The sequence below is a fragment of the Carica papaya genome, chromosome 5 (assembly GCF_054855325.1).
Source record: "Carica papaya isolate Zhongbai chromosome 5, ASM5485532v1, whole genome shotgun sequence".
NCBI classification, from domain to species: domain Eukaryota; kingdom Viridiplantae; phylum Streptophyta; class Magnoliopsida; order Brassicales; family Caricaceae; genus Carica; species Carica papaya.
The window spans coordinates 40216667-40230700 of NC_142313.1; the positions used below are offsets into that span (position 1 = coordinate 40216667).

A 14034-nucleotide genomic window follows, 5' to 3' on the forward strand; every position below is an offset into this window, starting at 1 on the left:
GTTTGATTTAATTTTCAGTGGTAAATGCAGCATGATGTTAAATGTAGTTATTGTTATGGTCTCGTATGCATGAATTATGTTTTCCTGTTATGATTTGTATTTGGGTGAACCGGTACTGTGTGTTGTCTTGCTTGGCATTAATTACTGGTTTACATGTTTGCGTGAAATTTGATGATGGTGATTAAGGAAATGGAATAAAAGGTTACGTGAATTGGCAAATGGAAAATATGGACAGCCTGACTAGGTATCCTGGGAGATGGTGGACGGACCGGGTCCGTAGGGAACCCTACTGGGAACCGGGTCTCTCATACCGGACGGAGTATGGAGATTCTATGTGTTTTGGCGCCCATACCGGACGGGGTATGGGGACGGCCAGTTTCACCCTCATACCGGACGGGGTAGTGAGGTTAATGGTTTTGGCGCCCATACCAGACGGGGTATGGGGACGGCCCTGGAAATCAGGATTTTAAACGTCAAAGGTTCACGGGTAGCAGGCCCCTATGGACCCCCATGGATACTAGTAGGCTGGTAAAAGGGGAATTATGCTGTTTAAAAATTGAAATGCAAACGCATGATAAATGTTGTATTATAAAGTCTATGTGATAACGTGATGATGATAATGTGTTGCTTGTGTTGTAGCGCCCGGAAAGGGGCCAAAAAAAAAAAAGCCACGTTGGCAGCCACATCAGCAAGCCCGGTCAGCAGTCTCGGCCAACCGGGACCTGCCACGTGGCAAGACCACGTCGTTCCAAAAAGGGCCACGTTGGCGATCCGCGTAGGCGTGATCGGACGGCCCAGATCAAGCGTGCGATCGGACGGTCCAGATTTAAACGCACGGACGGCCCAGATTTAATCAAAAACGGACGGCCCAGATTAAAACAAAATGGACGACTGAGATCAAAAGGCAAAGGGTTATAAATAGAACCCCCACACCAGACCACAAACCCTAGCCGCCTGCCGCTCGCCGGAGAAGACGAACCAGAAGCCGGCCGCCGCCACCCGCAGCCGCACCGGAGGAATTTCCGACCGCCGATCGAGGTAAATTTCGTACCCCCGACTCATTTTTCCATGCTGATTCCTCCTGTGGCCAAATCGGAGCCAAAATCCCTGCCAAACAGCCGGAATACACGGCGGAAGCCCAGCGGCGCCGCCGCGTCCCTTCTCGGTTTTTGCCTCCGATGAGGCCCTTCCCGGCCTCCGTTTGATGCAATTTTTATATCACCATGATCACCATTCTTTTCTCTATAGGTTGACCGGAGCCGAATCACCAAAACACGAACCTCGCCGGAGAGCCGCCGCACCCGAGAGCGCCGCCGCCGGTAAGCTCCGTTTTTTCGTGATTTTTTGGCCCCCCGAGGGCCCAAAGGTTGTTTTCTCGCAGGGACCGATGCGAGTGTGGCCGAATTCGACCGGAAACGGCCGAAAATAGCCAACCCGAGGTGAATCGCCGCCGCCAGCGGCGGCGCCGTCGCCGGAGCATAGCGGAGCCGCCGTACCGGAGTTGCGATTTGGGCCGAAAGGGGCCCTGGGCCTAATTTGGGATTTTTTTGGAACACGTGCAGGTACCAGTAGTGCGTTTCAGTTCCCCAAGGAAAATTCAGGGAAAATTAGGGACAGCCTGCAAGCGCACTGTGAAGCTGTGTTCGGACCCCGAAACGAGTAAGGACCCCTCACCCTATTTCCTATCACGGTTTTAAAGTCCAATAAATGATAAAACGGTATTTCGTGAATCAACGAATGTGTGAAATTGCTTAAGGTCGCTAATGGAGCCCGAGTCTAGTGTGTTTGTCGGTTAACTGTTATTTGGCCTGTTTTATAGTTTTAAATGCAGCATGAGGTTCAATGTTTTCATTTTATAGTTTCGTGTGCATATTTTACTGTTTTATTGATTATGGATTGAATGACCGGGATATTGATGCTGTATGTTGTCTGTTTGGCATAAATTATCGTTTTACTTGTTTGTATGTGATTGATAATGCTGACTGAGGGAAAAGGAGAATGAAAGATTATGAGAATGGAAATTGTATAATGTGTTCAGCCTGACTAGATATCCTGGGAGATGATGGACGGACCGGGTCCGTAGGGAATCCTACCGGGATTGTGGTCTCCCATACCGGACGGGGTATGGAGATCTTATGTGTTTTGGCGCCCATACCGGACGAGGTATGGGGACGGCCCGTTTCACCCTCATACCGGACGGGGTAATGAGGTCTATGTTTTGGCGCCCATACCGGACGGGGTATGGGGACGGCCCTGGAATATGATTTCGAGTGTTAAGGATTCACGGGTAGCGGGACCCCTATGGATCCCCATGGATACTAGTGGGCTGGTGAATTAGGAAAATATGTTGTGTAACGATTGAATTACGAAGAGTGTGATAGGTATTATGTTATACAGTTCATATATATGTTTTCATGATGATGATGATGTTATTGCTTTCGTATATTGTTTTTATGAATTTCACCGAGGTAAGTAAATGGTAAAGGTTTTATTTTCGATAAAAGGATTTGTTGTAAATTATGCTCCATTGGTCTTTTTGTGTTTTCTACCCACCTTTACCTCCGTGACGGTGAGATATCGTGATGTCTTTACTGGGCTAGTGTAGCTCATTCCTTATTTAATCATTTCAGATCAAGAGGACATCGTTCCCGAGCCGGTTCCGCAGGAGGACGACGAAGGGGACGCCTAAAGACTCCATAGTCACATTCGTAGTTTTTACTTTCAAGTTTCTCCTTTAGGTAGTTTAATCTTTTATATTTTGTGAGCACGTTTTGGTTTTAGTGTAAGGGATGTTATTCAAATTTTGACTTCGCTTCCGCATTTGATATTTATAATATAAATTCCATTATGAATTACCGGGGCTGTTACATGTGTATTGTTTTATGAATCTCACCCAGGTAAATGGAGAGTAAACGTTTTTATGAACAAATGGGTTTATTACAAATTATGCTCTATTGGTCGTTTTTGTTTTCTACTCACCTTTACTCCGGTGGCAGTGAGGTAGAGTGATGTCTTTACTGGGCTAGTGTAGCTCACTCCTTACTTAACCATTTCAGATTAGGAAGACGTTGTTCCCGAGCCCGTTCAGCAGGAAGACGGCGAAGGGGACGCCTAAAGATTCCATAGTTATAATTGTAGTTCTTATTTTCGAGCATTTATTTTAATTAGTTTATTTCCTCATTTGTTGAACACGTTTTTGGTATTGCGTAAGGGATGTTAATTGCAATGTTTAATACGCTTCCGCAAATTCAGATTATTTATATATATATGCCTTTTCAATATTAAATTTACGGGGCTGTTATAGTGGCCTCTCGCGTAGCACGGAGTCAGTGTACCTTGCCACACAGCGCACTCCGATTCGTCGGGGCTGCTGACTGGGCGATCCTACGTGGTGCAATTTTTTTAATTACGTTTTGATCCCTAATTTTTTATTTTTCTTTTAAAAATACACTGTAAACCTAAATTTTCACCCGTTTTTCTTAAAATTGTTTTCAATTTCATTCTCAATATATTTTTTTTTTCTAATTTCACATTAAATAAAAATTTATAAATTTCAAAATTAAAATTTTATATATTTTTAAATTTTAAAATTAATTTCAAACTAAATTTTGGGTTCGGGTATTACATGTAAACTTCATGAAATTCAAATTAGTCCAAACTCCTTGCATCAATCGAAGATTATCATTACTTAATTTTCCAAATTGTTAATTTTCTAAAATTTTAAAAATTTTATTTAATAAAATCTATTTATTTATTTTAAAATTAATCATATCGATCATAATACAAATATACGGATCTAACTATAATTAAAATTTTAAATTTTAGAAATTTGTCCACCACTGATTTACCAAGAAGAATTAGCAATCTGACGGGTGGGTCAACCCGACCCGATTTACAGGAATAAGAGACAAAGTCAGAAAGCACATTTTCGACGGAACTGCCTCCACACTCCTCAGCCTTCCATTTTAAAGAATCTCTGCCCTCCACACAAGTCTGAAAAGCCCGCCCCCCCAGTGCCAGTCCCAGTCCCAACATCACGCACATTCTGTTATCGGTCCCACCGTAATCTTTGGGTCCCACCAAACTCTGTTTTACTGGGCCCACACTCTCGCTGTGACTATGGAATTTTTAGAAACCAAATAAAACAAAAAATTAAATTATAATAATATTTATTTAATATATTTTATCCCCTTCAAATTTCAAATTAATAAAAGAAAATTAATTAATTAATTTTTTTTTCTCAATCCATAAGTTATTTTCAATTACATCATATATATCTATATATATCAATTTTAATTTAAATAAAATTAAAAATAAATTTTGTCTTAAATTAAAATACGAAAACAACAAATTCATATTCTTGAAAGTAGTAGATGAAAAATGCTTATTAATTAAATTTGAGGAAAATATAAAAAGCAAAGTGTTTAATAATTAAAGAATAGAATATTAAAAAATAGATTACGATATATATGTATGTATATATATGTATGTATGTATGTATGTATATATTGAAAGGAACGTACAATACGATGGTACAGTATAATAATAATTTTGGTGTAATTTGACTCGTTAGACACCCAACACTTGTGAGATGGTGCTGATTTTCTAAAATCATTACTTAATCTTCCAAATTGTTAATTTTCTAAAATTTTAAAAATTTTATTTAATAAAATCTATTTATTTATTTTAAAATTAATCATGTCGATCATAATACAAATTTACGGGTCTAACTATAATTAAAATTTTAAATTTTAGAAATTTGTCCACCACTGATTTATCAAGAAAAATTAGCAATCTGACGGGTGGATCAACCCGACCCGATTTACAGGAATAAGAGACGAAGTCAGAAAGCACATTTTCGACGGAACTGCCTCCACACTCCTCAGCCTTCCATTTTAAAGGATCTCTGCCCTCCACACAAGTCCGAAAAGCCCGCCCCCCAGTGCCAGTCCCAGTCCCAACATCACGCACATTCTGTTATTGGTCCCACCGTAATCTTTGGGTCCCACCAAACTCTGTTTTACTGGGCCCACACTCTCGCTGTGACTATGAAATTTTTAGAAACCGAATAAAACAAAAAACTAAATTATAATAATATTTATTTAATATATTTTATCCCCTTTAAATTTCAAATTAATAAAAGAAAATTAATTAATTAATTTTTTTTTCTCAATCCATAAGTTATTTTCAATTACATCATATATATATATATATCAGTTTTAATTTAAATAAAATTAACAATAAATTTTGTCTTAAATTAAAATACGGAAACAACAAATTCATATTCTTGAAAGTAGTAGATGAAAAATGCTTATTAATTAAATTTGAGGAAAATATAAAAAGCAAAGTGTTTAATAATTAAAGAATAGAATATTAAAAAATAGATTACGATATATATGTATGTATATATATGTATGTATGTATGTATGTATATATTGAAAGGAACGTACAATACGATGGTACAGTATAATAATAATTTTGGTGTAATTTGACTCGTTAGACACCCAACACTTGTGAGATGGTGCTGAGAGGCATCATTATAGTGGACTAGAAGAATATTTAATTAGGGAATGGTATATAATCATCTTATAGGGTATAATTACACTGTATACCCCTATTTATATAACATTATTCTTGATAACCTCACACCACTATTTCTTTTTCTTTTTTCTTTTTTCTTTTTTCTTTAATACAACTTTTTTAAAAAATAATTTAAAAATATACAATTATATACAAGTAATTTACATCCAAATTGACTTTTCAATAAGGGAAAAAAATAAATATTTATTTATTATTTAGGGAAAGTTTTTAATTTTTATGAAATTAATTTATTTGAATATTATGAAATTATTTTAATTTCACATATTGTAAATTATTCAAAGGTATAATTTTGTTGAGCTCGAGAGCTTTTTAATATAGTTAATTAGGCAAATGATCATGTTTTGCCATGGATAAATAATCCAAAGACCACATGCTAGTGTTAAATAAGTTCTCTATATAAATAAAAAATTATAATTAAACTTGTTGACAATGATTACATCTAAAATTATAACTACCACTATAATTTCTCAATATTATAAGCACTTATATTACATTGCATTATAAAATTATTATATCTAACTAAATATATTGTAATATTCTATATAAGTAGTGCGTGCATACAACATTTTAACACATTATTTTTGCTTGCTTCTTAGTCATACCAAGCAAAATATAGTAATATGGTAGGGGAAGTAGCCTTTTTTTTTTTTTGCTAGTGTTTTATTTTTTTCTCTTTTGTATTATTTGATAATTTCTTTTTCTTCTTTATTAATTCGATTCCTTTTATCGGTTAATTCATTTTATTCATAATTTTACCGTATCTGACTATAAAAAATAAAAAATAATTAAAAAGTCTTATATAAAAAATTAAATTGTATATGTATTTAGTAGTTCTGACGTAAAATATTACTATAGTTGCTCAATTTTGATAAGAATTTTTAATGTTAAAATATTTTAATATTTTATAGAGAGATTATCTTATCCCTCATTAATAAAACATAAAAATGTATATATTAAGATTAATAATATATATTGAACTAAACACATTCTAATACATTATAGCATAAATTAGGAGCACGATTTATATTGACTAGTTGATATCAATGAAAGACTTTTTCCTCTTGGCCAAATCCTCAATGAAATCAATTTAGGAAACTAGTTTCCTAAACAAAATTACCTTCTTGAATTTTTATTTTCTGTAATACCCGGGTCTGAAATTTGGTTTGGGATTAATTTTAAATGTATAAGAATCTATTTTTGAAATTAATAAATTTTAATTTAATGTAAAATTATGAAAAAAAATAGGTTATGAATAAAATTAAAAATAATTTTGAGAAAAAAAAAGACGAAAATTTGAGTTCAAATGACGTTTTTGAAAGAAAATCAGAAACTGAGGGTTAGAATACAAATAAAAAAAATTTGGCTATGTAGGACTGCCCAGTCAACAGTCTCGACGAATCGAAGTGCGCCGCGTGGCAAGGCACGCTGACTCGGTGCGATATGAGAGGCCACACTACCCAATAAGTGATTCCGTGCGCGTGAACAGTCCGGATCCGTTCTCCCCTTAGGCGCGATCGAACGGTCGAGATTAAACGTAATAAACAGTTTAAATTCATTTCCTCCTTAGGCACGATCGGACGGTCAAGATCAAACGTAATGAACGGTTCATATTCGTTTTCTCCTTAGGCGCAATCGAACGGTCGAGATCACACGTGATGAATGACCCAAATTTACACGAGATGTGTAACGGCCCTGGAAATCCAAAAGAAAATGCATATAAAAATCTGAGTGCGGAAGCGAAATAAAAGATTTAAGTTAATATCCCTTACACAATAACTTAAAAGTATTAAATAATATCAAAGAATAAGTCATCTAAAGGAAATACTAGAAGTGAAAGAAGTCTATTTGCCATCTTCTTGTGGATCGAGCTCGGGAACCAAGTCCTCTTGATCTGAAATGGTTAAATAAGAAATGAGCTACACTAGTCTAGTAAGGGCATCACACTATTCACCGTCACAGAAGCAAAGGTTGATAGAAAATTTAAAACAACCAATAGAGCAATAGATTTAAACAAATTCATTTATCAATAATCAAACCATTTACCATCCATTTACATCAGTGAGATTTATAAAAACAACCTATGGAAATAATAATATTATAAATGTCATGAATTCATATATAATCTGTAACATAGCACATATCATACTTTTATATTCAAATCATCAAATAACAATTGTCTTTTTTTATCAGCCTACTAGTATCCATAGGGATCCATAGGGGTTCCCGCTACACGTGAACCATCCTCCTTAACAAACTTAATTCCAGGGTTATCCCCATATCCCGTCCGGTATGAGCGCCAAAACAATAGAGCTCAATACCCCGTTCGGTATGAGGGTGAAGCGGATTGTCCCCATACCCCGTCCGATATGAGCGCCAAAATACTAAAGTCTCCATACCCTGTCCGGTATGAGACAACGTTCACGATAGGGTTCCCTATGAACCCGGTCAGTCCACCATCTCCAAGATTTCTAGTGAGACTGTCATCTTATCTATTTATCAAATCACATCCGTTTCTTATTTGTCCTTAGTCTCCGTTACCAACCCAAACATAAACACATAAACAAGTAATGTGCATTTAACAAGCAAGCATATCTTAGATTTCTAAAATCAAACAGTAGTGAAGTAAGCAGTGATTCATACATTCAAAATCATATAATAAATAAACCAGATACCATAATGCATTTAAATTGTAAAATAAATCAAGCAGGAATTGACAGAGAAATATGTCTGGTTCAGCCTCCATTAGCAACCGTAATTAATTATGCATATCTATTTAATTTGTACAAAATACAGTATTATTATTTATTTAGACTTCAATTCCATGATAGGAAATAGGGTGAAGAGTCCTTACCTGATTTGACGCCGAAAACTAGATTTTCATTGCACCTACAGGCGGTCCGTAGGTTCCTTAAATTTTTTCTCAAGAACTGAAACGCGTTTACAGTACCTACACATGTCCCAAATAACCCAAAAATCAGACCCAGGGCCTATTCAGCCAATTTCGAAATTCTGACACGGCGGCTCCGCCATGCTCTGGCAACGGTGCCGACGCTCGCGGCGGTAATTCGCCTCGGGTTGGCTGTTTTCGACCGTTTTTGACCGAATTCAGCCAAACTTACATTGGTTCCTGTGAGAAAACACCTTTAGGGCCCTCGGTGGGCCCAAAAAATATAAAAAACTGAAACTAACCGGTGGTAGGGCTCTCCTGTGCGGCGGCTCCTCCGGCTCACGTCGCGGTTTGGTGTTTTGCTCCGGTCAACATGTAAATGAGGAAACGATGACCACAAAGGTGGAAAAATTACGTCGAACGGGAATCGGAAAGGCCTCATCAGAGGCAAAAATTGAGACACCCCGCGGCGGTGCCGCTGTGCTTCGGCGGTGTTTTTTGGCCAATTGGCTGGTGCTTTCACTCTGATTTGGCCATAGGTGGGTTTAAAATCGAATTCTGAGCAAGAGTATAATTTTTACCTCGTTTGGCAGCCAAAAATTGCTCCGATGCGGCGGTGGCGGTCAGCTCCATGGCGGTTGGGCTGTCTTCTCCGGTGAGGGGCTTTGGCGACTAGGGTTTGGATTTGGGTGCAGATGAGATTATTTATAACCATCCGCTTTTGATCTGAGCCGTCCATCGCATTAAATCTGGACCGTCCGATCGCGATTAAATAGGAAATGAATCTGGGTCATTCATCACAATTCAATCTGGGCCGTCCGTGCGCGATGCAATCTGGGCCATCTGTGCGCGTTTTTGATCTGGGTCATCCATGTGCGCAGGAACGAATCTCAGCCGTTCGATCGCGCGCACGCGGATCGCCCACGTGGCTCCCTTTCGCGTGGCCCCCTGCGTCAGTGTCTCTGCCACGCAGCGCGTCCTGGTTGGCCGGAGTTGCTGATCGGGCAGCTGACATTGCGTAATTTTTCTAAATTACGTTTTGACATCCGATTTCTGATTTTTCTTTCAAAAATACTCCCAGAACCCAAATTTTCACTCTTTTTTTCTAAAATTATTTTCAATTAAATTCCTAAATAATTTTTTACCCCTTTTATTATTATTTTTTTATTAAAATAAATTAAACTAAATTAAATTCAATATATTATTACATAAATAATAATTATATTCATATAATAATTAAAATAATAAAAAATAAAATAAAAAGAAAGGGTTGGGGTGTTACAAGATGAGTATAAATATTTTACATCACACTAAACTCGAACTCTAACCGCCAGTCTCCCGTTGGAGAAGAAGAATCAGTCACCAGAGAAGGGAGTTGATTGCCACCCGCCACCGCACCGGAGCCACCTCCGACCCCTAAAAAAGGTAAAAATTCTTTTACCCGCTCGAAATTCGATTTCAAGCACCCCTGTAGCCATATCGGAGTAAAATAAACAGTGGATGAGTCGAAAATCATGGGTAAAGCCCGACGGAGCCGCCATAGAAAAAACCTGCAACCTCCTCCGATGAACGCCTTCCCGTTTTCTATTTCGTACGATTTTTCCACCGTTGTGTTCACTGTTTTTTTTTTCTACAGATTGACTGAAGAAAAAAGTCCAGCTATGAAGGTGAGCCGGCGGAGCTGCTGCACCCGGAAAATACCACCACCGGTAGGTTTTTGTTTTTTAAATTTTTAAGCCAATAGAGACCCCCTAACGTATTTTTTTCACAGGAATATGTATAAAGGCGGCCGAAACTGGCCAAAACCTGTCGAAAATGGCTAGGTCGAGGCAAACCACCGCCACGGGCGATGGTGTCGTTGTCGGAGCATGGCGGTGCCACCATACTGGAACCCTAAAATTGGCTAAAAAGGATTTTTAACACCAATTTTAGATTTTTGGAATATTTTTAAGTACATGAAACGTGTTTTAATCTCTGCAGAAAAATTCAGAAAACTTGAAGACAACCAGTAGATGCAGTAAAAAGTTCAGTATTCCAAACAACGATTTTGGTAAGAATCCCTCACCTTATTTTCTATTATAAAATTGAAGTTTAATAATCGATAATATGGTATTTTGTGTAATTTAGAAAATTTTGAGAATAATTACAAGTTACTAATGGAGCCAAAACTGATTAATTAATTATTTGTTTGTCCTGTTTAACTGATTGTTTGATTTTACAGCTTCAAATACATGATAATATACTAGAATGGTTAAATAATTCAGTTGTGCTTCCTTGATGCATATATTACTTGTCTTGCGTAATTTATGGTTGATTTATATTTTAACAAAGATTAAAATATAGTTTTATTTGATTTGATAAAATCTTGCACGATTGTGAGATAATTAATTTAAGTAAGTGATAATTAAATTAAAGTTTAATTTTTACTACTTCTCCCTATAAAATAAGCAAAACTTATATTTTTTAATAACAAAAATAAAGCTTCAAATATCACAGAGTAAAATATTTGAATAAGTTTAATTTCGAGCATTAACACATTCAGAAAAATGATAGAAAAATTTAATAACAAAGAATTTGTAATACTCGAAATTAATTTGTAAAATTCAAAATTTATGTATAAGATTTAATTTTTAATTTTATAAATTATTGTTTAATGTGAAATTAGGAAAAAAATTGGTGTAGGATGAAATTGAAAATAATTTTGGAAGAAAGGGGTAAGAATTAGGGTTCTGGGGGTGTTTTTGAAAGAAAAATCAGAAATTAGGGATCAAAATGTAATTTAAAAAAAATGTGCCACATAAGACGCTCAGTCAACAGCTCCGAAAAACCAGAGTGCACTGTGTGGTAAGGCACACTGACGCAGTGCCATGCGGGAGGTCACGCTGGCAATCTCGGTGCCCGCGATTGAACGGTCTAGATTTGTTCCCGCGCGCGTGGATGGTTCAAATATGTTCTCTCCTCAAATGCGATTGGACGGTTGTGATTAAATACGATAAACGACCTAGATCCACTTCCTATTTAAATGCGATTGGACGACTCAGATCAAATTGCGATGAACGGTGCAGATTCACTTCCTATTTAAACACGATCGGACAGTTCAAATCAAACGTGATGGACGACTCAGATTAAAAGGCGACGGATATAAATACTCATCTTTACACCAAACCCTAACCCTAGCCGCCAGACTCCCCTGCCGGAGAAGAAGAGCCAGTCACCGGGAAGGGAGCCAACCGCCGCCACGTCGAAGCCACTTCTGATCGCCAAAAGAGGTTAAATTTTTTTGATTCGCTTGAAATTTAATTTTGAACACCCCATGGCCAAATCAGAGTAAAAAGACTGGCGGATGAGTCAGAAATTGCGGATAAAGCTAGGCGGCGCTGCCACGAAAAAAAGCAAAAAGGGCCTCCGATGAGGCCCTTTCTGATTCCCATTTCGTGTAATTTTTTCACCATTATAGTTACTATTTCTTTTTCTACAAGTTGACCGAAGCAAAACACCCAATTGTGAAGGTGAGCCGACAGAGCCGCTGCACCGAAAAACCCCGCTGCCGGTAAGCTTTGTTTTTTGACTTTTTTCGGTCAACCGATGCCTCTTAATGTGTTTTCTCCCAGGAATTGGTACAAAACTGGCCAAAATTGGCTAAAACTGGCCGAAAACGACTAACCCAAGGCAAACAGCCACCGCAGACAGCAATACCGTCATTGGAGCATGGCAGAGCCACCATGCCAAAATTCAAGAATTGGCCAAAAAGGGTTTTTAACACTAATTTTGAGTTTTTTGGGGTAATTGTAGGTACTTAAAGCGTATTATATATCCTCGAAGGAAAATTCGGGGAATTCGGGGACCGCCAGTAGGCGCAGCTAAAAGTCTAGCATTTCGAACACTAATTTTAGTAAGAATCCCTCACCCTATTTCTTGTTATGGAATTGAAGTTTAATTGTAGATAATGTGGTCTTTTGTACAAATTAGAAAATATCCATAATTAATTACATGTTACTAATGGAGCCAAAATCAGTTATTTATTGCTGTTGTCATGTTTACCTGATTGATTGATTTTACAGTTTGAATGCATGATAATACACTGGAATTGGTATGATAACTCAATTGTGTTTTCTTGATGCATGTATTACTTGTCTTACGTGATTTACAGTTAAAATTGAGAAACTGAAAATTAAAGGTAAACGAGGAATTGTTTGATTTGGTAAAAGGTTGAATGGTAGCCTTACTAGATTTTCTGGGAGATGGTGTAGGGACCGGGTACATAGAAAAATCCTACTATGAACGTTGTCTCATACTGGACAGGGTATTGAGAATTGATAATTGGCGTTCATACCGGACGAGGTATGAGGACAACTCATTTCACCATGATACCAGACGAGGTATGGGGACGGTCAGTTAGTTGAAAATGTTGAAAAAAGATTCACGCGTAGTGAGGACATCCCTATGAACTTCCATAGATACCGGTAGATTGATAAATGAGAAAGTTGTTCCGACTGATTAAATATAAAATTATGATACTGTTTATGTTATTGACTCTATAAGTCAGTTTTGGGAATCTTGTTACGGTAAGCATGCGGTAAATGATTTTATTTATAATAAATGAATTTTACTTAAATTAAGAGCTCTATTAGTTATTTTTATGATTTCTACCAACCTTCATTTCTGTGTCGGTGAGTAGCGTGATATTCTTACTGGGCTAGTGTAACTCACTATTTCATTAACCATTTCAGATCAAGAGAACAAAGATCTAAAGTCTGATTCACAAGAATGTTGCGAGTAGAGCGTTCAGTTTGTTTACTTTTCATTTTTTTCTTTGATTATTAGTTGTTCTTTTAGAATGATCATTCTCGTAACCCTATTGAGTATATCTAATTATTGTGTAAGGAATGTAAATCCTAATTTATTGTTTCGCTTCTGCATTTAGTTCATAATTTATTTTCTTTTAAGTTCCGAATTGTTACAGAATTTATATCTTTATTTTAATAACTTTCGTCTCAATTTCTGATGATTTATTTATTGCCTAAAAAACCTTTTGAAAAAACTTAATTAATATTTAAAAATTTTAAAAATAATTTGAAGTTTTAAAAATAAGAAAAAAGAGATTTATTTCTTCACAAAAAGACTTAATCATAAAGCATCAAAATTTTTACTTGCGAATTGGGTGATAGAAAATGAATTATAGATCACCTTTAAAGTATAAGACATATATGAGTTTATGTTTTTACTAATAGATAAATATGAGAATAAATATGCCTATTTCAATATGACACACAGATATATATATACACACACACACATACATGTAGAATTTCTTTTCTAGTGTTATTATGATACACTCTAACATTTCTCCATTCAACACTACTATATTATTGTATAACTATTCCTCATGATAACTTTTTGGTGGATAAGCTTTCTCATAAATTATATAATTGTAGATGGTCATATTCACCTTTTAAGCTCTCCTAACTAGAGGATTATGTGTTCGGATAATAAAAAAAATACATCCCACAAAAGTTACCACACCCTTCCTTCAAATAATTATAAAG

At 36.5% G+C, this 14034-nt stretch overlaps 1 long non-coding RNA gene across 1 annotated transcript; it reads left to right on the plus strand.

Annotated features, from left to right (window-relative positions):
• The first annotated feature begins 650 nt into the window (after positions 1 to 650).
• Positions 651 to 2016, plus strand: LOC148266091 (uncharacterized). The gene is made up of 3 exons (XR_015819124.1): positions 651 to 1038; positions 1249 to 1319; positions 1563 to 2016. It is a non-coding gene; the product is annotated as an uncharacterized LOC148266091 (long non-coding RNA).
• Positions 2017 to 14034: the final 12018 nt, after the last annotated feature.